The sequence below is a fragment of the Panthera pardus genome, unplaced genomic scaffold (genome assembly GCF_024362965.1).
Source record: "Panthera pardus isolate Hobbes unplaced genomic scaffold, ASM2436296v1 HiC_scaffold_8, whole genome shotgun sequence".
Taxonomy (NCBI): Eukaryota; Metazoa; Chordata; class Mammalia; order Carnivora; family Felidae; genus Panthera; species Panthera pardus.
In genome coordinates, this window is record NW_026527013.1 from 46613454 (window position 1) to 46639189 (window position 25736).

The window sequence follows — 25736 nt, forward strand, 5'->3', positions numbered from 1 at the left end:
AGTCTGCTTTATATTACAGTAAGCACTATAAGTAGGCAAGGCTGTGTCATTTTCTACAGTGTCACTTTACCATACTGAAGATTGCAAATGAACTGCTTGTTTTATTTTATTTTATTTTATTTTATTTATTAAATCACTGCATGATAGGAGACCAAAAGAAAAGAATAGAGAGTTGTTCCTCCAAAATCTCCAGAGAGGAAAAATATATAGCAAATCTTTAGTATTATGTATATAACATTTTCTAGGTAAGTCTAACATTTTATTCCCTTCTCCTAGTGGCAAAATACAAGAAGAAAAGAGTTATGAACTCCACTAAATAGGGGGGAAAATGTCTAAAAATGAAAGGGAGCTCTCCTCACTACGATCAGACTTCAGCAATCATCTGAAAGAGAGGCGAGTTAAAAATAAAACTCTCACCCAAAAGGCAGCCAGGATACAACCCAGTTGCTTACGCTGAGCCAGCATCTTTCCAGAGCCACTTCCCAGGTGGTTAAATACAGCCATGCAGTCCTCTGGGCCAGAGCCTGAGCTAATTAGGGAGTCTCTGGAAAGGAATACAAGGACTTTTAATAAAAGAGCCACCACAAGCCACTGCATTGGTATTATACCTCTTCAAAATGCCAGTCCCTTTCTTACCATCAAGCATCACCACACTAACAAACACAGGAAAGGGGAGTTTGGGATGACAATAATTCTCTGAGTCATAAATGTTTCTGTGATCTACAGCATCAGAAACCTTTTTTATGGAAAAACAGCAGGGAAAGGCACACACTTTACTTTTCTATAGATATGACTTCTAAACGTCTAACTTGGCTGTCTTTGACTCTTTAAAGTGCTTTTTTTTTTTTAGAGAAATAACATCCCATTTAGGTTTTCCATAAAGCTTATTAGTTTAAATGATAAAACAGATAGTATTATAAAGTACATCATTGGAAAGTAGGCTCATTGTAAATGTCAGGGAAAGACAGCCCTGACTCTCTCAGAGTATAAAAGTGATGCTTAACCAAATCAGATGTCATTACAGGAGCAATTTCTAACAAATCTGAATCCAGCTCTCATCAGTTAACATATAGGACAAAACTGTGCCCTCTGTACATGGTAAGAACAGGGAGAGCCATGGTTGTGTTAATATTTTTGTTATTTTTGAATTATTGCTTGTGTTTTCAGAGAATCTCAAGGTTGATTACCATAAAGATCATCTTGTCAAACCTTGAATCCAAACACCATAAAACTCGTGGAACACATTACTCTTCCTTTAAAATTCCTTTAGTCATTTATAAGTGACTTCAAGTGTGGTTTGTCCACTTTTCTTTTGGCAATAATGATTATGATTCCTCATAATAAATAATACTCTATAGCTTACAATACACTTTTTCACAAATAATACTATCTAAATTCTCACAGCAGTATCTCTGTTAATTGCCCCCAAGCTTACCTAACTAGCCCCTGCAAATAATAAGACAGATATTATGTATCTTCCCAATTTATTTTTAAATACTAAAATATGATTTTTTTAAAGAAGCAAAGAACTATAGAATCACATTTCAGAAATGTGAGTGCTTAATTAGTTCATTTTTAGCAATACACATTTACCAAAGTATATAAACCAATGCATTGGAACTATGGCATTCCAAATTTCCAAACCTTAAATGCAGAAATATAACTTTAATTTAGTTTACTCATAAATTATAATTAAAGGATTTTTAGTAAATATATGCAAATATAAGGCAATTTCAGCAAAAGTGCCATATTTCAAATTATTTGGTATATGCACAAGATAGGGCAGCACTAACAGGAAAGAGAGCCTTAATAAAGTCCATAAAGGAAAGGAGGAATGAAAGGGTAAAGTAGTCATCCTGATAATCAAAAATTCAAGTTTCCCAAAGCCCAGCAGTCATGGCCAAACACAAAACAGGTAAATTCCTTATGTGGAATAATGTTGGAAGTCATGAAGAAGCTAACAAACACTCCATGAGACCGTTCCATTTGACTAATTAATTTGACTAATTAATTCCACCAGAGATGCATCCCTTCTGTTTGAGGATTTGGCCCTGTTAGATTTCCATTCTTTGCATGATGTAGTAGGAAATGTAGGGTGTATAATACAAGCTGCTCTTGGTTATCTATACTCCGTGTAACTGGCAGTCTCAAAGAGGGAAATTTTGAAGGGGAAGAGTTGATAATTATATAATGAATGAGTGTTATGTGCTAAGCATTTTAGAGCTACCATCTCATTTAATCCTCACATCAATGCTATGAGTTAGGTATTCTTAACCACATTTTATATATAAGGAAACCAAGGCTCAGATAAGTTAGATGATTTACCCAAGGCTCAGGGGGAACAAATGAGAACCTATGGTCAGAGCTGGACCATTAGGAAACATAAAGAGATGCTAAACTGATACTAAGTCAATGGCTTTGGGTTCCTTAAAAAGAAACCTCAGTACCAAAAGCACTGTTGAAGCATGACTGACTCTTCGGGTGATTAAGTGGCCTCCGGTCTGAATCTAGAAGAAAACAAACAGGAAGACCAACAGAGAAAATATCTTTCTCTTCTCTTTTCTTTCCTCTCCCATCCCTCACCTTACTCCCTTCCTCCTCCCCCACACACTCTCTCACACACACACACCACTTAAATTCAAAGCACACTGATAAAGAGATAGAAAACTTAAATCACCTAATAAGCAATGCATGTATAATTACACCTCCTAATTCTTTAGGATTCTGCCACAACAAGGGTACATATTTACAGAGACAAAAGGAATTGAGTGTAAGGGGAATTTTAATTTGTGGCAAGAAGGTCATCAAAAAAATAAATGGCACTGAACTTTGCCTCAGATTTGAACAAAGGACAACCAGCATGTGGGATACTCCCTAAATATAACTGGAATTAAAACTTAATCGGGTCTGGTAGCAGAGCACTTCCTGGTTTTGCCAAGTAAAGATGTTAGATAATTTAATATTGATATTAACAAAGATAAAGGGAGTAGTTATTTGATTTTCATCATGTTAAGAACTTCCCTAGAGGGTTTTATATTCTTAAACTGTAGGATTTCACCCAGAAGAGTTTTGGACACCACAAAATAAAACAAGGTCATGAAAGATGGAAATTGGTCAACTAGATCTGACTTAGAAATAGAAAATGATTTTAAATATGAACAGTCACTCGCATCAAAAACAATAGTATTAAGAATGACTGGAAATGCAGAGGAAAACAAATCCTGGAATATGCCAACTCAGTAACTGAAAAGACCATTGTTAGCCTGATTTGCCAATGCTAATGCCTATTATCAATCACATTCATGAGTTATCTGTAGTGTTTTTTTTAAATGAATTAAAATTTTTAGCTCCATGAAACAATGGAAATAACCAAAGTCCTGTAATACAAAAAGGAGAGCAAGGTTTAACTTAAAAAAAACAAAAACAAAAAAAACAAAAAAAACATTTGACCAAATTTTAGGCCTTGTTCTTCCTGGTGTTCATGAACCAAGCATTCCAAGTCTTCTGAGTCATGTATTCTTACCTATAAAATAAGGAGGTTGAACTAGATAAACTTGGGAGTCTAACATTCTCTGATATTGTCTTTTTTTTTTTTTATTGATTATTTATTTTTAAGAGAGAGAGACAGAAACAGAGTGTGAGCAAGGGAGGAGCAAAGAGAGAGGGAGACAGAATTCGAAGCAGGCTCCAGGCTCTGAGCTGTCAGCACACAGCCTGGCACAGGGCTTGAACTCATGAACCATGAGATCATGACCTGAGCCGAAGTTGGAAGCCCAGCTGACTGAGCCGCCCAGGTACCCATTAAGTCTTCTTGATTAACTTTTAAAAATCCACTTTATTCAAATGTTTCTATACTATCAATGGAAATACTAATTAATTAAAAATTAAAAGCATAGCCTATGCTGACAAGTGTCCTTAAAAAAGGAATTCCTTGGAATTCTGCTGTTTTTTAGAGTAAACTAAATGAAGTTCATTCCTACATATTCTGCAGATCTCTGGATGATATAGGAACATCCAACAAAAATAATTATTTTGGAGAACAAAGTGCTGGAAATTTCAGAAATAATTAAATTCTCCTTTTTCTTACCACATGTTTGCTAGTTTAACTAGCATCTCACTGCCCTCTCTTGGTAGATTAAAATAACAGAAGCTGATTTCTTTGCAGGGATTGGAATCTGGCATCAAGCTTCAAGAAAATAGTCTGATTATTGCCAGTAGGGGGATCTACTTAATAAGACAAGTGTCAATGTAATCTGTAATATTTAAAAAGTAAGAATTTGTTAGTTTCAAGGCTAGCCTCTTCCAAGAACCAAATTAGAGAAAGAGTAACATGCAGAAAGTTTAGTAGGGACTCAATACTTGTGGAGAAAAGAAGGAGGAAAGCAGAAGCTGGGCTGTAATGCAGTTCCAACAAGGGCCGAAAATGACCCCAAAGTTCTGAAGCTTGAGGGCCTTTGGAGCTGACCTGAGTTGGGGCAAGAAGACCCAAGGCTCATGTACTTCATAAGCCACATTTCAACCACTTATGGGATACTGACTTACCTTGGAAGCAGCTCTGAGCATGGCCAAGGTGACTCTTTAGCCAGGGACAATTTCTGGGGAGGGCTGACACCTGAGGACTGTCAATTAGCACTTCTGGAAGCTGGAGCAATAGAAGACCCTTCAGTCCTGAAGGAGAATCAGAGGCGTCACATCATAGTGTCTGCTATATACTGTCATTAATAACTTTCTGTTTCTTAATAAACACATACAACTAATCTTACAATAATTACAAAAATAAAAGGTAATGAATACAGGAAATGGTAATAGCCACTTTGGAAAGTAAACTGGTACTTCCTTTTAAAAGTAAATATAGGGGCGGGGCACCTGGGTGGTTCAGTTGGTTGAACATCCCACTTTTGATTTCGGCTCAGGTCATGATCTCACAGTTCATGAGATTGAGCCCTTTGTTAGGCTCTGCACTGAGAGCACAGAACCTGCTTGGGATTCTCTCTCCCTCTCTCTCTGCCCCTCCCCAATGCATGTGTGTGCTCTCTCGATAAATAAACACTTAAAAATGTTTTAAAAAATAAATATAAATTTACCATGTGACCCAGTAATTCCACTCCTAGGTCAAAGAGAAATGAACATATATGTCCACACAAAGATTTATACAGAAAAAGCTCATAACAGCATTATTCCTAATAGAAAAAAATTAAAACAACAATTCAATGCTAAATGGATAAACATAATGTGTTATATGCAAAAAATGGAATAATACTCAGCAATAAAAAGGAACAAAGTACTGATACATATATGCTACAACATGGATGAACCTCAAAAACATTATGCTAAGTGAAAGTAGACAAAAGCAAAATACTACATATTTCTGATTCCCTTTAAATGAAATGTCTAGAAAAGGCAAATCTATAGTGAGAAAATAGAACAAGGACTACCTGAAGTTGGAGATGGAAACGTGAAATGACTGAAAATGGGCATGAACAGTATTTTGGAAGCAATGGAAATGTTCTAAGGTTGGACTGTGGTGGTGACAATACTATGTGAATTCACAACAAATCTTTGAAATGTAAAATTAAAGAGTATATTTTATAGCAAGTAGATTATACTCAAGGAAGTGGAAAGAAGAAAGGCAGACAGGCAGGCAGGAAGGGAGGCATCATTCATCATACACTAGGTGGTGTGACCTGATAAATGGGGTTTTTTCTCCAAACTTAAGACCATAGGGTTAAAATAACAGCCTAGTTTACATCTCAGAATATGTCATATCAGCAAGACCTTGAACATTAATGTTAGTGAATATTTGAATTCATTTTGGGTAAGGATCAGCATAGACTAGGGCTCATAAATAGTGTGACAGATACTTCCCTAAGGCAGCTATAGAAGACTAGCCTATAGATCATATTTTTTAAAAAAGCAAAAAAACAAAAAGAAAAAAGAAAAAACACAGAGGCGCCTGGGTGACTCAGTTGGTTGGGCGTCCGACTTCGGCTCAAGTCATGATCTCATGGTTGGTGGGTTCAAGCCCCGTGTTGGGCTCTGTGCTGACAGCTTGGAGCCTGGATGGAGGAGTCTGCTTCAGATTCTGTGTCTCCCTCTCTCCCTCTGCCCCTCCCGCTCATACTCTGTCTCTTTCTGTCTGTCTCTCTCTCAAAAATAAATAAACTTAAAAAAAAAAAAAGTAACAAACAACTCTGATATATACCAATGTACCTCTAAAATTTCCAACTTCACCCAGACTGACAAAGAAGATGGCTCTTCCTCACTTCTACATATAAGTGTGTGTATGTATATATGCGTGTGTGTGTGGGGGGTGTATATATATATAATTCATAATAATTATAATTAAGTATAATCATTATAACATTAAAATTATTACTTAACAGTATTATTTAATAATTATTAACCTTCAATATTATTGCTTAATAATATATATTTACACATAAGTATGTACACTTAATATATATAAGTACACTTAATATATATAATATATATTTATATATAAGTATACATATATACTTAATAGTACTATGTTAGACTTATTTCTTCCTTCATGATCAACCTTGATGTTCACTGTAATTTTATTTCATTAAGATACAGAATTCATATGGGGTTAGTCAGGAGTGAGAATTTTAAGAAATAAGAAAAAAGAATCTAGCCTCAACTGAGAACATACTATATTCAACACTCTCCTAGGCATGCTTCATATATCATTTATTTTAACTACATTGTGATGGGAATAATTATTTTTATTTACTGAATGAGAAAGCTGAGGCTCAGAGGATTAAGCAACTCACCCAAGGTAACCCAACATGGCAAATAAAACAACTATGGATAACACTATATAAACCTGACAACACACAAATATCACACTCTTTTGTAGTTGTCTTTTTGGAGTTACACAGTGAAACCCTGCCCCTATGAATAGGGATGGCAGTTCCCTTGGCGGGGGCAGGGAAGGGGGGGACAAAAACTGAATACCCTACTGTAAAATATCCTGGGAAGCTGCAAAGAAGTCTTTCCTGTGCTTGGAATCAATCTCTGAAAAATTAAATTTAAAAAAAAAAAAAGCTTCTGGGTGGTCAATTTGCCTAGGACACCAAAGTTCAGAAGATCTTGGGACATGAGCTGTCCCTGGTCACACAGAGACAGGACAGCAGTTACACAGGAAGCTGGCCTGGAGTCTCAGGTGGATTCTCTAGAAGCAAATGCCAAGATGGTGTTTGGGGTGTGAGGCGTTTCTTAGGGAACTCTGCCAGTGAAAGGAAGGATGAAGAGGCAGGACTGAAAAGAGGAACAAGTTCAAATGTGATGCAGGCCCAATAAACCCCTGATCAACCTGGTGGGAATCTCTGCACGAAGCATTACGCTTGTCCTGTGCTGCATCTGTGTCTACCGAACCTGGGAAGAGACCTTAGAGTGGGTTTGGCTTTATGAGTCTTTGAAAATTATTCTCTGCACTGCATATTCATTTCATTAGAGTCTAGTCTGTGATGTAAGCATTTGGAAAAAGAGCCTGTGACCATGCTAGCATAATAGACGCAGCAGAAGTATCACCATGAGAATGACTTCAGCTGCAAATACAGATTGTTTCAATGTGTTGAAACAATGTATTGTTTCCTATACAAGGCAGTTCAGAAGTAGAACGATTCCAGAATTTGTACCATCAGGGTTCCAGCTCCACATCCCTGTGATTATCATGCTTTTCCTCTCATCTGTGTTGGCTTTATCCTTAGGCTGGTGGTAAAATAAAAGATAGTTCCAAATAAAACATACAACAGTATAATGTCAAGAAGCAGAAGAAGGATGGTCTTTTCTGGTATATCCTCCACAAAAACAACAACAAAAAACTCTTCCCAGTACCTGCCACTTCTACCCCAGCAGTCCTTCCCTCACACCTTACTGGCCAGAACAAACCATATTGCATCCCTAAACCAACCACTGACAAGTGATTCATTTAAAACCATTATGACCGGGGCACCTGGGTGGCTCAGTCGGGGAAGCATCCAACTTCAGCTCAGGTCATGATCTCATGGTTTGTGAGTTCGAATCTCACATTGGGCTCTGTGCTGACAGCTCAGAGCCTGGAGCCTGCTTCGGATTCTGTGTCTCATCTCTCTCTGCCCCTCTCCTACTCATGCTCTGTCTCTCTCTCTGTCTCTCAAAAATAAATAAATTTAAAAAAGTAAATAAGTAAAAACATCATGACCAGGGCGCCTGGGTGGCTCTGTCAGTTGAATGTCTGACTCTTGATTTAGGCTCAGGTCATGTCCCAGGATCGTGGGAGCAAACCCCACATCAGGCTCCACATTCAGCATGGAGACTGCTTGGGATTCTCTCTCCTCTCTGCCGCTCCCCAACTCACATGCACTCATGCTCTCAAAATAAATAAATAAACTTAAAAAATAAAATAAAATCTTCATGACTGGCTTAGTCTAATCAGGATCTACCTACTATACTACACATGAGGCCAGCTTCCCCTAAAGCACATAGCTCTGAGAGGAGGGGTGGATATTTGGACAAAATCAGAATTCTCTTAGGAAGAAGAGAAAAGCAAACTGTTGGCTGGGCATGCAACCAACACTATTCCCTGTATAAGAGCTCTATTGCTGAAATCAGCAAATGTCACCCAGCCAGCTATGCCACAAGGGTCAGAAGTAGCAGAAGCAGCATCTTCAGAACAAGAAAGGAAAAAATCATATTGGCTAGTTTCAGCTCATCTCATAGTGTCCTAACAGAATGTGTACCCTGAAAACATCTCCCAGGAGGCTAATTTCCCAAATCACTTTCACCTTACTGTGGTTCTGGTTATCTAATACATGACAAGCAAAGTATGTGAACTCTGATCTGTCCGAGTTCATGGGTTCAAGCACGGGTGCTAATTTTTCTCAGATCCCAAGTCCCTTGGGGGAATTTAGAGACCAGACCAAACACCATTCTCTGACAAGAGATCTGAAAGGGTCTTATACAAGAGACAACAAGGATGCTTAAGCTTAACTGCTGAAGGAATGGGCAGAAAATACTATTTACTGCATTTCCTAAAACTGAAGCCATATGACAGCACCCTGTGAATGTGTAAGTTAATTTAAATGAACAAATGGCCTGAAAAGATATTTTGTGACTCACCAAACAATAAATGTTAACTGATCTCCCTTAATACTACTATTACATGATAAAAATACACAACTATGTCTTTTACAATGAGAAATGAGAACTTTAGACCATAATTAAAAATCAGTAGAAACTTTCACCAATACTTTATTATAGAAATAGTCCTATTTGTTTTCATTATAAGAGGAAAATAAAAGAAGAAATTCTGTCTGTGAAAATAGTTTATAACTCCAGTTCTGCCACTCACTGTTTGGAGGTCTCAAACTCTTGAGAGTCTCCTCATTTTTTCATTTGTAAAAAGCAGGTGATTTCTAGGTTCTTTCTAAGCCTCTCAATCTAGGACTGTAAGATATTGATTCCAAGAACCAATAATACTATGCTATACCATACATCTCATGTGGTTCTTGGAAACAAGGTATTTCTTTTTGTTTTCTTAGTTACCAAATATGGTTTCATAGGCCATTGGGTGGTAATGTATGTCTCTCATTCGTAGTTTTATTTTCTAGGATTAATTGCAATGCTGTACATTTTATTGTTAGCCATTGAATTAAACTAAATCATTGTGTAAACGTTAACAAAATAATTATATAAATATTGATACAACAATAATCCTCCAGTGCTTTAAATGGGTTCATACTTTCAGCTTTCAAGACTTTCTAATAGAAAATAGGGAAGATGAAAGACAAAGAAAGATGAAATAAAATATCACACAAATAATTTCAGAACTGTAAAACACCTTGGAGGTAATCTAATCCAGTGGCTGGAACACTTAGATATGTAATCTAGTGACATGCAGAACTGGATTAAAATAAAACTCTCCCCCACCAGCCATTCCCAGCCCCCCATCTCCAAAAGAGACTCACTAGTTTTAAATTAAAGCAAGGCTGGCCATCTGTATTTTTATCAAATTCCTTGAGTGATACTAAAGCACAGGCAGGTTTGGAAACCAATGATAGAAACCAACTGAATTATATAATAAATGAGAAAACTAAAGTTCAAGTAGTTAAAGAACAAAAGCAAAACCAAATTACTCAGTTTTCCTTTACCAAAAGTCGAGGGTTCTTTCTGTTACCTCATCAATATACATCTTAATTATGTAAAAACAGTATGCTCAACATTAAATTAAGAACTAGTTGTAATTATTCAGATCCAGGAAAAAAGACTACCCAAGGAAGAGCAAGAAAATGAGGATTAATTAGGGGAAAACAACTGCATAGAATGAGGTAAAGCACATAGAGTAATCCAGACCTAATAAGAAAGAGGGAACTGGAGAGCACCTGGGTGGCTCAGTTGGTTAAGAAAGAAGGAACTGGAGGGGGAAAAGTAGGGTACAGGAAAGGCAGGGATGCTATCCAGGTTAGTAAAGAAAAATAGCAGGGCAGAATCCTGAATTGAACTAAAAGTGAAGAGCACTTAAATTCTTTACCTCCAGAAAAGATGGACAGAGCTAACATAAATAAGAATGACTTCATATGTACTATTTTTGTGTTATACTTTCTGATTCAGCATAATAATCTGAGAAAGTATAGTTATATTGGAAAAAAAGACCTAAAAGCTGTGGTAGAGGATCTCCATTAAAAAATAGGCCAATACCTAGATCACTGGTGACAAAGGTAGAGCTTCCCCTGAGGGTCTATCATTTCCAGACAATTAACTTTAAGCAGGGCCCATCCAAAGATTTAAGATACTGATGGGATGACTTAATCCTCACTATCATCATCATCATCATAATCATCATCATCATCACCGTCATCAAGTATATACTACATACCCACTATGCCAGGTGCTAGAGATTAAGGGACAAGAAAACTTTCTTCCTGTTTGGCCAGGAAGGTTGAAAAGCACAGAATCAGGCCTAAGACATCTGGAAGCAGTAGTACGCTGGTAATGTTGAAGAACCATGGGAAAGCCCTGATTAGTCCATTTGCATGCTGTAAATACTCCCATGACGGTCAGTTTCATGCTACCAGGATGATATCAACCAGCTAAAAAAATACCTATAAATTTAACAATAGATTCTTATGAGCTGAAATGAGCTAGCCTCAGTCCACCACTGTTTAAAGACCATAAAACCAATGCTTCTATTCTCCTCATATCACATTCAGATAAAAAAACAAAGAGATAAAGTGACTTGTCAAAGGCCACATAACTAGGTTATGACAAAACTAAGAATAGAACCCACTTCCTTGCTTTTTCCATTATAACTCACCTCGTAAGTTCAAATATGGTATTTTATGGCATTTGAATTTAGTGATTGAAAAATCAGGTCCTGAAGTCCACATGCCTAGGCTCAAAGCCCAGCTCCAACTGTGAATGAAGACTATGACCTTAGAAATTTAATGAATTTGTCTGAGCCTTATTTTTTTATCTGTAAATTGAGGATGATTATACTACCTACATCTAACTAGATTGTAGTGAATATTAAATATGATAAAATGTGTAAACTGCTTGCCAAAAAGCCTGGCATACAATACAAATTCAGTATACATTGGCTATTATTATTATGGCATATTAATATCTGCTAGGCCAGCACTGATTCACAGACTGTTATGGTCCTTGACAGGATAACTATAGAATCTGACAGTAAGTGTTTAGCAATGTGTGGGGCACGTGGGTGGCTCAGTTGGTTGAGTGTCCGACTTCCACTCAGGTCATGATCTCGCAGTTCGTGAGTTCAAGCCGTGTGGGGCTCTGTGTTGACAACTCAGAGCCTGGAGCCTGCTTCGGATTCTGTGTCTCCCTCTCTCTCTGTCCCTCCCTTGCTCACAGTCTGTCTGTCTGTCTGTCTCTCTCTCTTTCTCTCTCTCTCAAATAAATAAAAATGTTTAAAAAAAATTTTTAAAAAGAAACTTCTTTAGCAATTTGACATTGACACAATATCCAAGCATAGGACCGTGAACTCATTTTGATAAACAGGGTATAAACAAGTATGGATGCTGTTGAACTCAAGCAGTGATCAGCATAGGGCCCAAAATGCATGCTAGTGAAGCACAAAAGATTGCTTAAACACATGATATTTTATGTTAGTTTATCACCTGTAACCCACAAGTCAATGAAAATCTGATAAAATATAGGTATTTATTTATCTTAAAAATGTATTATTTTTACAATCATCGCGATTTTAGGTCAAGCTTATTTTCTAAATTTATACTTTAGTAAGCTAAATTAGGAAAATAATATTATTTTATTTTTAACTCTAATTTACATATATTGAGATAAGCCTCACTGAACTTCTGTCAAGAGTAGACACTCATTTTTCTGAATGCAGCAGTGCTAGTAAATCAAATGATAATGATGGAAGCTATTCCTAATAAATGAGAACCAAAAAAGTTTGTACTAATTCCTTTAGGAATACGGTTGGCACCTTGTATATTGACATTGGTTGTATAGCCATAATTCAGAGTGAAGTACTAACACAACAGTGTGATTATTTTTGATATTTACTGACTAATCAAACTTAAATGGATCTTACATATAAATCATAACTAAATAAGCTCAAAACCAAAGAATTGTTTTAAAGAAAGGGCAATGAGTTAAAAAGCTAACAGAAGCATGTGCTCAATATCCCACATATAAATATCAGTAATTCTCAGCTCTTTTTTAGGTAGCAATTCAAGTTGCTAACACTAAAAGATTACAGACAAAAATGTTTGCTTGGAAATACAGGTGAATCTAAGGCAAAGAATGTAGCTCAAATACCACTTTTCAAGGTATCTGAATAGCCCAACATAGCTAGGCACTGGCTAATGATATAGAAGACCAACTCACACAGCACATAGAGCCAGTTGAGTAGTTTTCATTGTTAATATAACTATTTTTTAACTATGTTTTAATTTTTTCCCAGCTTCCCTGTTGATAAACACAACTAGTTCTGAACCGTATAATATCCTAAGTTGTCAACATTGTCAACATATGGAATTTGGAATTTTAATTTTGTATAAGTGTGTTCAGATGGCATAGCTCCAATGACAGGAAATGTTTTTGAATAGCTAATCAGATTAAGGACTTTGAGTGAAAACATAAATCATCACACTACCTCCTTCAATGACAAAGTCCTGTTATTCAAAAAAAGTCAATAGAATTAAACAGTGTGCTTATAACGTAGCAAAATGGTGTCATAATAAGAACTAATTCACTTAATTCTTACACAGTTCTGTTTTTTAAGTATTGATATAAAAATTGATAATAAAGGGGAGCCTGGGTGGCTCGGTTGGTTGAGTGACTGACTTTGGCTCAGGTCATGATCTCAGGGTTCGTGGGTGTGAGCCCCTGGTTGGGCTCTGTGCTGACAGCTCGGAGCCTGGAGCCTGCTTCAGATTCTGTGTCTCCTTCTCTCTCTGCCCCTCCCCTATTTGTGCTCTGCCTCTCAAAAATAAATAAATATTAAGAAAAACTTTTTTTAGGATAATAAAAATACTTATACGTGTAAGTACAGCACTTATCAACTGGAAAAAGTCTGTAAAGAATGTTTGAACTAAAAAATGAACTTGTTGTGCTGCTATGATATAAAGAAGTAGATGGATCCCAATCTTTTAAGGATATAAATTGAATGAACAGACTTGCCTGTTTGTCTAATATTTTTGGCATTTTAAATTCTCTTAATATCTCTATTGAAAGGAGTGCAACATCTTAAAGGCAGATAAGAACAAAAGACAAAATAATTTTAAAATCTTGGAAGTACATACTATGACATTCTATAATTTATCAATATTATCAAAGAAATAAGTAGTCTTGATGTACCAGACACCTTCCCAATTTGATAAAAATTTCTAAATTTTAGTTTCCATTAAAAGGAGATCTACTCATAAGAAATTCATTTATTTAGGATCTATTAATTTAATTGATTTATCAATAATTTTAAATGATAAAATTGTTAGAATTTGTGAAACTGATGAAAACTGAAGATTAACTTTAAAAATGTGGGATCACTTGCTTAATTTTGAGTCAAATTTTAAAAATTAGTACCCTGAGCTTGATGAGCTTGTTTTAAAATTTCTTCTTACATTGTCATCAAATATTTCTTGAGACGGGTGTCTATACTAGAATGTTGTTAAAACAGACCATAGACACAGTTCAGATATACATTACCTCCTACAATTAGCATTATCATCAATCTAACCAAGATGAAATAAATTTAATAAGCAAAAAGCAAGTCACATTGAATTTCAATATGAGTTTGTCACATTGAAAATGTTAAATTTTGATATAAATGGTATTCTTTTTTTAAAGTTTATTTATTTTGAGAGACAGAGAGAAAAAGAGAAATAGCACGTGCACAGAAGGCAGGGGTAGAGACAGGGAGAGAGAGAATCCCAAAACAGGCTCCGTGCTGGCAGTGCGGAGCCTGACATGGGGCTCAATCTCATGAATTGTGAGATCATGACCTGAGCCAAAATCAAGAGTCGGACACTTAACCAACTGAACCACCCAGGTGCCCCATACATGCTATTCTTTTAAAGTGGGCATACATATTTAATACAAGGAGACACTGTTTCACTTACAACATGCTGTGTAGTTATAATGGGAGAAAAATTAAAACTCATAATAGAAATTCTGTGTCAGCTGTTCTTAAACTTTTTGGTTTCTTTACATCTGAAAAATTATTGGACAACACTTTAAGAACCACTCCTCTATATCATATAGACTTTTTATTTTGTATGCTTTTTAAATTTTTATTTTTCTGATTATTTGTTTTTACTGCACTTTACAAATCTATCAGTCTGAAAAGGACTGGAATTTTTTAAAAATCTAAATCTATCACCACAGATAGTTTGAGAACTGCTCTAATTCAAGCCTGTATGACTCAGTTAGACATTTCTATTTTAATACTGAATAATTCATCAGCCATTTCACTTGACAGATGAAGTTTATTAGTATTATATTGAAATACTACATGAAAGCCATGATGACTGAATAGCTCATTAAAAACCAGGTATGTGAAGAAAATCATCTAAATGCTCTTAACCTTTTCTATTTCAGAATGCCAATGTTAAAAAGTCTAATCCCTTTAAGAGGTCAAATATGTGTTTTTAACAGTTAAACGAATGACAACAACCTTCATGTCCATCAACAATTAAGTAAATTATGACACATCCATATGACAAAATACTACAGAGTCATTAAGAATAAAGTAGCTCAATGTGTGCTAATACACCACTATCTCCAAAATATATTAAAAAGTACAGAAGCAAGTTACAGAAGAGTATGTGCTATAATCCCATTTATATAAGTAAAAACTGGGGGATGTGTAAATACAGCTCTATGCTTATAGCAGAGATTTTCTGGAAGGATTCACAAGAACCTGGGAAAACTGGTTGACTTCTGAAAGACTGGGGAATTAGGCTTTAGAATGGGAATTCTAAATTCCAATTCTATTAAATGTTCATTTGTTCTATATATTTAGCATGTACATTTGATTTTTTAACAGCTAATTAAATTTATAAAGTAAATTGTCTAACCTAAAAAAACAGAAGTCAAATTATAAATTTAGAGAAAATGCTGCTAAATTAAGAGTTCATTAATGGAAGTACAAACATCTACTCAGGATCTTCTGTATGCCAGACACTATTCTCACGGTTGGATAACTGTACTACATAAGGAGATATAACAACTAAAGGTAAAGTATGATCCTTAATTCAATCCTGGATTTTAAAAATCATCCTTAAGAACACTGTTAGGACAACTGAAGAAATTTTCATATGAACTGTATATTTGATAAAAGCACTGCAACAATGTTAAATTTCTTAAGTGTGGTAACTGTACAGTGATTATATGGAAGTGTGTCCTTAGGAGATGAAATATTTAGCTCAAGTATTCATGGGTAATATGATGATATTTAAATTGTCTCAAATGACTCATTTAAAACCCAAAAAACAATATGTATATATTATACACATATATGTATAAATATGTATTAATACATGAGACAAGAAGAGAAGTAAAACTAATGTGGCAAAAAATGCTAACAATTATTTAATCTGAGTAAAGATATATGATTTTTCATTATAGTATCCTTGGAACTGTACAGTAAGCTTGAAATTTTTCAAAATAAGACTTGGTAAAACAAAAGAGCTTTCCTTCTGTCTTTCACAATTCAGTATAAAAACCATTAGATAGAACTGACTGAGCAATCAGATGTCGACCTCATGGGGTGAAAAGGTGTTGGAGGAGAGAGAGGTAGCAATGCCCTAGCATAAGGTATGGAGCCCAAAAGAGGTCAGGAGGAAATTCCCCTGAGCAGGAGAAGTCAGCAGCAGTACTGGGAGATTGGCTACAAACAGAAGAGAATGATCAAATAAGTAAACATATGGAAGATCATGTGAGTCAGTTTTCTCACTATTGGAGAATGGAATTATAAATATGGAAAGACAGAAAAACAGTGAAACTTCTCATCTGGATTGGAATCATCAGTATAAACTCATGGCTTTCAAGACTGATTGATGGGTATACACATAAATATATTCATGTATATATTATCTATCTCTGTCCACAGAGAAGCCCTGAGAGAAGTGATATCCCCAAAGCAATGATCACACCTATAGCCCATATCATGGCTTTTAAATATCTTTCTCCACTGAACGGAACCAAGATTCCTTGGAGAAATGGCTAATTACAGGACTGTAGTATGAAAAACATAACATAAACCTGTGACATCTTTTTTTTATGCCAGAAAACTAAATAAAGACTCAAAGGATGATGGCAATGTGTCAAAAGAACCCAGAGCAAGCTTGAAGGGGGTTCCCACTGGCCAATTCTGAGATAATATGAGCATCTATATAAATAATGATGGCAATCATTTAAAAATTAGGCATCTATGAGATTATAACTTACATAAATAAATAATGAATAAATCAGTAGGAAATGAGAAAGCTCTTTCCAACTGATGAATGTAGAATGAAGTCATTAGAAAATCACTATTTTCAACCATCATAGTTATAATTAATTCAGCCAAAAAAATATTTATGGATGCTAAAGCCAATGGATAAAAGTTTGAAGAATAATAAGAAATTTACAGGGAAAAGACAGTCTCTTCAGTTAACAGTACTGGAAAAACTGGACAGCTACATGCAAAAGACAGAAATTAGGACCACTATCCTACACAATAAACAAAAATTAACTCAAAATGGAGGCATTTGACTCTTGGTTTTGCCTCACATCATGATCTCCTGGTTTCCTGAGTTCGAGCCCCGAGTAGGGCTGTGGGGCTCTGCTCTGGCAGTGTAGAGCCTGCTTGGGATTATCTGTCTCCCTGTCTCTCTGCCCCTACCCCATTCACACTGTCTCTGTCTCTCTCAGGATAAATAAATAAACTTCAAAAAAAAATTTTTTTAACAAAAAAATCAACTAAAAATGGATTTAAGCCCCAAATGTGAGACCTAGAACCATAAAACTCCTTAAAGAAAATATAGACAGGAGCGCCTGGGTGGCTCAGTCAGTTAAGTATCCTACTTTGGTTCAGGTCATGACCTTGCCATTAGTGGGTTAGAGCCTGTGTAGGGCTCTGTGCCGACAGCTCAGAGCCTGGAGCCTGCTTCAGATTCTATGTCTCCCTCTCTCTCTTTGCCTCTCCCTCACTCATGCTCTATTTCTCTCTTTAAAAAAATAAACATTAAAAAAAATTTTAAAGAAAATATAGATAGTAATCTCTGGACAGTGGCATTAACAACATTCTCCTATATATGTCTCCTCAGGCAAGGGAAGCAACAGCCAAAATAAACCCCACCCCACCCCCAAAAAAAAACTATTGGGACTACACCAAAATGAACAGCTCTTGCACACTGAAGGAAACCATCAACAAAAGGAAAAGGCATCCTACTGAATGGGAGAATATATTTGCAAATGATGTGTTCAATAAAATGTTAATATCCAAAATATATAAAAGATTACACAGGAGGGGCCAAGATGGCGGAACAGCATGGAAGCTTTTTGTGTGTCTCACGTCCATGAAATACAGCCAGACCAACACTAAACCATCCTACACACCTAGAAACTGATTGGAAGATTAACACAAAAATCTGCCCAACCTGAACCACAGAATTCAGCAGGTACGCAACATGAAGAGCTGAACTTAGGGAGCAAGAAGCCGCAAAAGGTAGGGAACCCCTTTTGCAAGCAGAGAGAGGATGAAAACTGGGGAGGGGGGAGCATACAGGAAAAGCACCCCTCCCCAAAAGCAGCTGGAAAGAAGGTGGAAAATTGGAAACAGCCGCAGGGACTAAACTAAAAAGGGAGAAAGGAGGAAGGAGAGGGTTTAAATTCCATTAAGACTGTAAACAAGGGGAGCACAAAGGCTGCAACTCCACAGCTCCATACCCGGCAGTGCTCTGGTGGGAAAGGTGAATCCCCAGGAAAAGAGTGAGGTCCGGGAGGTTCTTGGGCCACACGGGAAAAAGCAGTTCCACTGCTGGAAGGACATTTGGTAGAGACTGTTGAAGCCACCTGGTCACAGCAGACCCCAGAAGGCAACCACATTCACTGGTGCTGGGCAAGGTCGTTGAGGGTGAAGCCTGGTGCCAGATGTGTGTTGCAATTTTCCACAATCCCTGAAACGCTGATGCCACACTGTCTCATGATCTTTTTGGGGGGTGGGCTGGCACCTGGCCACAGTCTCGGGGCACAGGCAACAGCAGGGTCCAGTGAGCATTGCTGGATACAGCCGACATTTGACCATTGCTTGTTCGGCCATTGCTCAGCGAGACCCTCCACAGAGAGGTGGAACAGGTCAAAGCCCCAGTTCTTTGGAAGTAAGGGGCCAGGGAAAACAGCCACATCTGAGACAAAACTTGGGAGAGAGGTACTGCCTGGGGCCTGGTCACAGAGAGTGGAAAAGTGGGGAGGGAACGAGAGCTGAAGACACAGGACCGGTGCGCGATTGCTGATCTGGGAGAACAGACTGGGTAGCTGGGTGGCACCATTTTCACCGCTCCCTCGCATACGCACCTACCAGCACCACAACAATCCACCCCAGTAGGCTAGCAACGCCATCTAGTGGAGAGCAGAGCTGTTACACCGAGCCTCGCCCAACTGGGCCAACTTCGCTCCTCAAGAACACAAACCTCACCACCAGCTTAATTTATGGACTATAAAGAGCTACATGAACTGACCTCTAGGGGAAAACGAAGCAATTTCAGGCCTACTTCAATCTTTTAGCAGTTTCATCTATTTAATTTTTTTCTTTTTTTCTTTTTTTTCTCTTTTTCCTTTTTCTCTTTTACAATTCTTTCCTTTTTCTTGAATAAAGAAAGATAAAAAAACTCATTTTTATTTTCAACTTTTATTAAAGATATGTCTTTAATTTTTATTACTATATTTTTTACTTTTGTGTAAATTTGTTCAAATTCTACTTTACTTCCATCATTTTATTTTAGTCTACTTCAGTGTACTCACCTTTTCAAATATTCAAACAATTTTCTTTTTTTTCTTTCTTTTTTTCTTTTTCATTTCTTTTCTTGTTCTTCAATGCAGAAAGAGGAAAAACTTCATTTTTACTTTCAATTTCTTTTAAATATATTTTTATTTAATTTTTATTACTATATTTTTTGCTTTTATGTAAATTTTTTCAAATTCTATCTTACTCCCATCATTTTATTTCATTTTATTTCATTTTACTTTTTAATTTTAATATTTTTTTAATTTTAAGTTTTTTTAACTTCACTTTTTCTACCTCATTAATTCCTTTTCTCCCTTCAAAATGACAAAACAAAGGAATTCACCCCAAAAGAAAGAGCACAAAGAAACGACAGCCAACACAGATACAAGCAAGATGTCTGAACCAGAATTTAGAATCACGATAATAAGAATACTAGCTACAGTTGAAAATAGATTAGAATCCCTTTCTGCAGAGATACAAGAAGTAAAAAATAGCCAGAATGAAATTAAAAATGCTATAACTGAGCTGCAATCACGGATGGATGCAGCAGCGGCAAGGATGGACAAGGCAGAACAGAGAATCAGTGATATAGAGGATAAACTTATAGAGAAAAATGAAGCAGAAAAAAAGAGGGAGATTAAGGCAAAAGAGCATGATTTAAGAATTAGAGAAATCAGTGACTCATTAAAAAGGAACAACATCAGAATCATAGGGGTCTCAGAGGAGGAAGAGAGAGAAATAGGGGTAGAAGGGTTATGTGAGCAAATCATAGCAGAAAACTTTCCTAACCTGGGGAAAGACACAGACATCAAAATCCAGGAAGCACAGAGGACTCCCATTAGATTCAACAAAAACCGACCATTAACAAGGCATATTATAGCCAAATTCACAAAATACTCAGGCAAGGAGAGAATCATGAAAGCAGCAAGGGGAAAAAAGTCCCTAACCTACAAGGGAAGACAGATCAGGTTTGCAGCAGACCTATCCACAGAAACTTGGCAGGCCAGAAAGGAGTGGCAGGATCTATTCAGTGTGCTGAATCAGAAAAATATGCAGCCAAGAATTCTTTACCCAGCAAGGCTGTTGTTCAAAATAGAAGGAGAGATTAAAAGTTTCCCAGACAAACAAAAATTAAAGGAGTATGTGACCACTAAACCAGCCCTGCAAGAAATTTGAAACGGGATTCTCTTAGGGGAGAAAAGATGAAAATAAATAAATACATACATACACACACACACACACACACACACACACTCACACTCACACACCAAAAGCAACAAAAGATTAGAAAGGACCAGAGAACACCACCAGAAACTCCAACTCTACAAGCATGATAATGGCCATACATTCATATCTTTCAGTACTCACTCTAAACGTCAATGGACTCAATACTCCAATCAAAAGACATAGGGTAAAAGAATGGATAAGAAAACAAGATCCATCTATATACTGTTTACAAGAGACACACTTTAGACCTAAGTACACCTACAGATTGAAAATAATGGGATGGAGAATCATCTATCATGCTAATGGTCAACAAAAGAAAGCCGGAGTAGCCATACTTATATCAGACAATCTAGACTATAAAAAAAGACTGTATCAAGAGATGCAGAAGGGCATTATATCATAATCCAGGTGTCTATAGACCAAGAAGACCTAATAATTGTAAACATTTATGCGCCAAATGTGAAAGCACCCAAATATATAAATCAATTAATCACAAACATAAAGAAACTCATCGATAGTAACACCATAGAGTAGGAGACTTCAACACCCCCCTCACAGCAAAGGACAGATCATCTAATCAAAAAATCAACAAGGAAACAATGGCTTTGAATGACACATTGGACCAGATGGACTTAACAGATATATTCAGAACATTTCATCCTAAAGCAGCCGAATATACATTCTTCTCCAGTGCACATGGAATGTTCTCCAGAATAGACCATATACTCGGACACAAATCAGCCCTCAACAAGTACAAAAAGATCGAGATCATACCATGCATATTTTCAGACCACAATGCTATGAAACTTGAAATCAACCACAAGAAAAAATTTGGAAAGGTAACAAATACTTGGAGACTGAACAAAATTCTACTAAAGAAGGAATGGGCTAACCAAGCAGTTAAAGAGGAAATTAAAAAGTATATGGAAGTCAATGAAAATGATAGCACCACAACCCAAAACCTCTGGGACGCAGCAAAGGCGGTCACAAGAGGAAAGTATATACCAATCGAAGCCTTCCTAAAGAAGGAAGAAAAATCTCAGATACACAACCTAACCTTAAGCGTTAAGGAGATGGAAAAAGAACAGCAAATAAAACCAAAAACCAGCAGAAGACAGGAAATCATAAAGATTAGAGCAGAAATTAATGCTATCAAAACCAGAAAAAAAAAAAAAACAGTAGAACAGATCAATGAAACCAGAAGCTGGTTCTTTGAAAGAATTAACAAAATTGATAAACCACTAGCCAGTTTGATCAAGAAGAAAAAGGAAAGGACCCAAATAAGTAAAATCAAGAATGAAGAAGGAGAGATCACAACCAACACAACAGAAATAAAAACAATAATAAGAGAATATTATGAGAAATTATATGCCAATAAAATGGGCAATCTGGAAGAAATAGACAAATTCCTAGAAACACACACACTACCAAAACTAGAACAGGAAGAAATAGAAAATTTGAACAGACTCATAACCAGTAAGGAAATCGAATTAGTAATCAAAAATCTGCCAAAAAAACAAGAGTCCCAGACCAGATCGCTTTCCAGGGGAATTCTACCAAACATTTAAGGAAGAGTTAACACCTATTCTCTTGAAGCTGTTCCAAAAAATAGAAATAGAAGGAAAATTTCCAAACTCTTTCTATGAAGCCAGCATTACCTTGATTCCAAAACCAGACAGAGACCCCACTAAAAAGGAGAACTACAGACCAATTTCCCTGATGAACAGGGATGCAAAAATCCTCAACAAGATATTAGCCAACCAGATCCAACAATACATTAAAAAAAATTATTCACCATGACCAAGTGGGATTTATACCTGGGATGCAGTGCTGGTTCAATATCCACAAAACAATTAACATGATTCATCACATCAATAAAAGAAAGGACAAGAACCATATGATCCTCTCAACAGATGCAGGGAAAACACTTGACAAAATACAGCATCCTTTCTTGATAAAAACCCTCAAGAAAGTAGGGATAGAAGAATCATACCTCGAGATCATAAAAGCCATACATGAATGACCCAATGCTAATATCATCTTCAATGGGGAAAAACTGAGAGCTTTCCCCCTAAGGTCAAGAACAAGACAGGGATGTCCACTCTCACCACTGTTATTCAACACAGTACTGGAAGTCTTAGCCTCTGCAATCAGACAATACAATGAAATAAAATGCATCCAAATCGGCTGGCCAGGAGGAGCTCAAACTTTCACTCTTCAAAGATGACATGATACTCTATATGGAAAACCCAAAAGATTCCACCAAAAAACTGCTAGAACTGATTCATGAATTCAGCAAAGTTGAGGGATATAAAATCAATGCACAGAAATCGGTTGCATTCCTATACACCAACAATGAAACAACAGAAAGAGAATTCAAGGAATCAATCCCATTTACAGTTGCACAAAAAAAACATAAAATACCTAGGAATAAATCTAACCAAAGAGGTGAAAAATCTATACACTGAAAACTATAGAAAGCTTATGAAAGAAATTGAAGAAGACACAAAGAAATGGAAAAAGATTCCATGCTCCTGGAAGAACAAATATTGTTAAAATGTCGATACTACCCAAAGTAATCTACATATTCAATGCAATCCCTATCAAAATAACACCAGCATTCTTCACAGAGCTAGAACAAATAATCCTAAAATTTGTATGGAACCAGAAAGACCCCGAATAGCCAAAGTAATCTTGAAAAAGGAAACCAAAGCAGGAGGCATCACAATCCCAGACTTCAAGCTATACTACAAAGCTGTAATCATCAAGACAGTATGATACTGGCACAAGAACAGACACTCAGATCAATAGACACTCAGAAATGGACCCACAATGGGCCAACTAATCTTTGACAAAGCAGGAAAGAATATCCAATGGAATAAAGACAGTCTCTTCAGCAAGTGGTGCTGGGAAAACTGGACAGCAACATGCAGAAAAATGGTCCTGGACCACTTTCTTACACCATACACAAAAATAAACTCAAAATGGATGAAAGACATCAATGTAAGATGGGAAGCCATCAAAATCCTCAAGGAGAAAGCAGGCAAAAACCTCTTTGATCTTGCCCACAGCAACTTCTTCCTCAACAGGTCTCCAGAGGCAAGGGAAACAAAAGCAAACATGAACTACTGGGACCTCATCAAAATAAAAAGTTTCTGCACAGCGAAGGAAACAATCAGCAAAACTAAAAGGCAACCGACAGAATGGGAGAAGATATTTGCAAATGACATATCAGATAAAGGGTTAGTATCCAAAATCTACAAAGAATTTATCAAACTCAACACCCAAAAAACAAATAATCCAGTGAAGAAATGGGCAAAAGACATGAATAGACACTTCTCCAAAGAAGACATCCAGATGGCCAACCGACACATGAAAAACTGCTCAACATCACTCATCGTCAGGGAAATACAAATCAAAACCACAATGAGATACCACCTTACACCTATCAGAATGGCTAACATTAACAACTCAGGCAACAGATGTTGGCGAGGATGTGAAGAGAGAGATCTCTTTTGCATTGTTGGTGGCAATACAAGCTGGTGCAGCCACTCTGGAAAACAGTATGAAGGTTCCTCAAAAACCTAAAAATAGAACTACCCTATGACCCAGCAATTTCACTACTAGGCATTTATCCAAGGGATACAAGTGTGCTGTTTCAAAGGGACACATGCACCCCCATGTTTATAGCAGCACTATCAACAATAGCCAAAGTATGGAAAGAGCCCAAATGTCCATCGATGGATGAATGGATAAAGAAGATATGGTGTATATATATACAATGGAGTATTACTCAGCAATCAAAAAGAATGAAATCTTGCCATTTGCAACTACATGGATGGAACTGGAGGGTATTATGCTAAGTGAAATTAGTCAGTCAGAGAAAGACAAAAATCATATGACTTCACTCATATGAGGACTTTAAGAGACAGAACATAGGAACATAAGGGAAGGGAAACAAAAATAATATAAAAATAGGGAGGGAGACAAAACAAAAGAGACTCATAAATATGGAGAACAAACAGGGTTGCTGGAGGGGTTGTAGGAGGGGGGATGGGCTAAATGGGTAAGGGGCATTAAGGAATCTACTCCTGAAATCATTGCTTCACTGTATACTAACTAATTTGGATGTAAATTTTAAAAAATAAAAAATAAAGTTAAATTATAAAAAAAAGAAGGCACCCATATGACAACAAATGTTTTCTTAAAAAAAAAATTTATACAACTCAATGTTAAAAAATAATCTGATTAAAAATGAGCAGAGGACCTGAAAAGACATTCTTCCAAAGAAGACATACAGATGGCCAATAAACACATGAAAATTTACTCAATACCACTAATCATCGGGGAAATACAAATCAAAACCACAATGAGATATCACTTCAGAATGGGTAGTACCAAAAAGACAAGAAATAACAAGTTTAAGTTGTGGAGAAAAGGGAACCCTCATGCACTATAGTTAGGAATGTAAACTGGTGCAACCACTGTAGAAAACAACATGGAGGTTCCTCAAAAAATTAAAAATAGAAACATCATATGATCTAGTAATTCCACTATTGGGCATTTACCCAAATAAAATGACAACACTAATTGAAAAATATATAGGCACCTCTATGTTTATTGAAGCATTATTTAAAATAATAAAGGGGCGCCTGGGTGGCTCAGTTGGTTAAGCAGCTGACTTCGGCTCAGGTCATGATCTCGCAGTCCATGAGTTTGAGCCCCGCATTGGGCTCTGTGCTGACAGCTCAGAGCCTGGAGCCTGTTTCAGATTCTGTGTCTCCCTCTCTCTGACCCTCCCCAGTTCATGCTTTGTCTCTCTCTGTCTCAAAAATAAATAAACGTAAAAAAAAATTTAAATAAAATAATAATCAATATACAGAAGCAAACTAAGCATCCATCAATAGAAAAATGGATAAAGAAGATGTGGGGTTCCATGCACACACGTGCAATGGAATATGGCATGTGCCATAGAAAATAATGAGATCTTTCCATTTGCAACCACACTGATGGACCTAGAAAGTGGTATGCT

At 36.6% G+C, this 25736-nt stretch overlaps 1 long non-coding RNA gene across 1 annotated transcript in view; it reads right to left on the bottom strand.

Annotated features, from left to right (window-relative positions):
* Nucleotides 1-329: 329 nt before the first annotated feature.
* The window catches only part of LOC109254650 (uncharacterized), a 57587-nt gene continuing 32180 nt past the window's right edge, over nucleotides 330-25736 (bottom strand). Inside the window, exons 3-4 of the long non-coding RNA XR_002074913.2 lie at nucleotides 4543-4668; nucleotides 330-544 (exon numbers count right to left, since the gene is read on the bottom strand). This is a non-coding gene — a long non-coding RNA (uncharacterized LOC109254650). The remainder of the gene's footprint in view (nucleotides 545-4542; nucleotides 4669-25736) is intronic.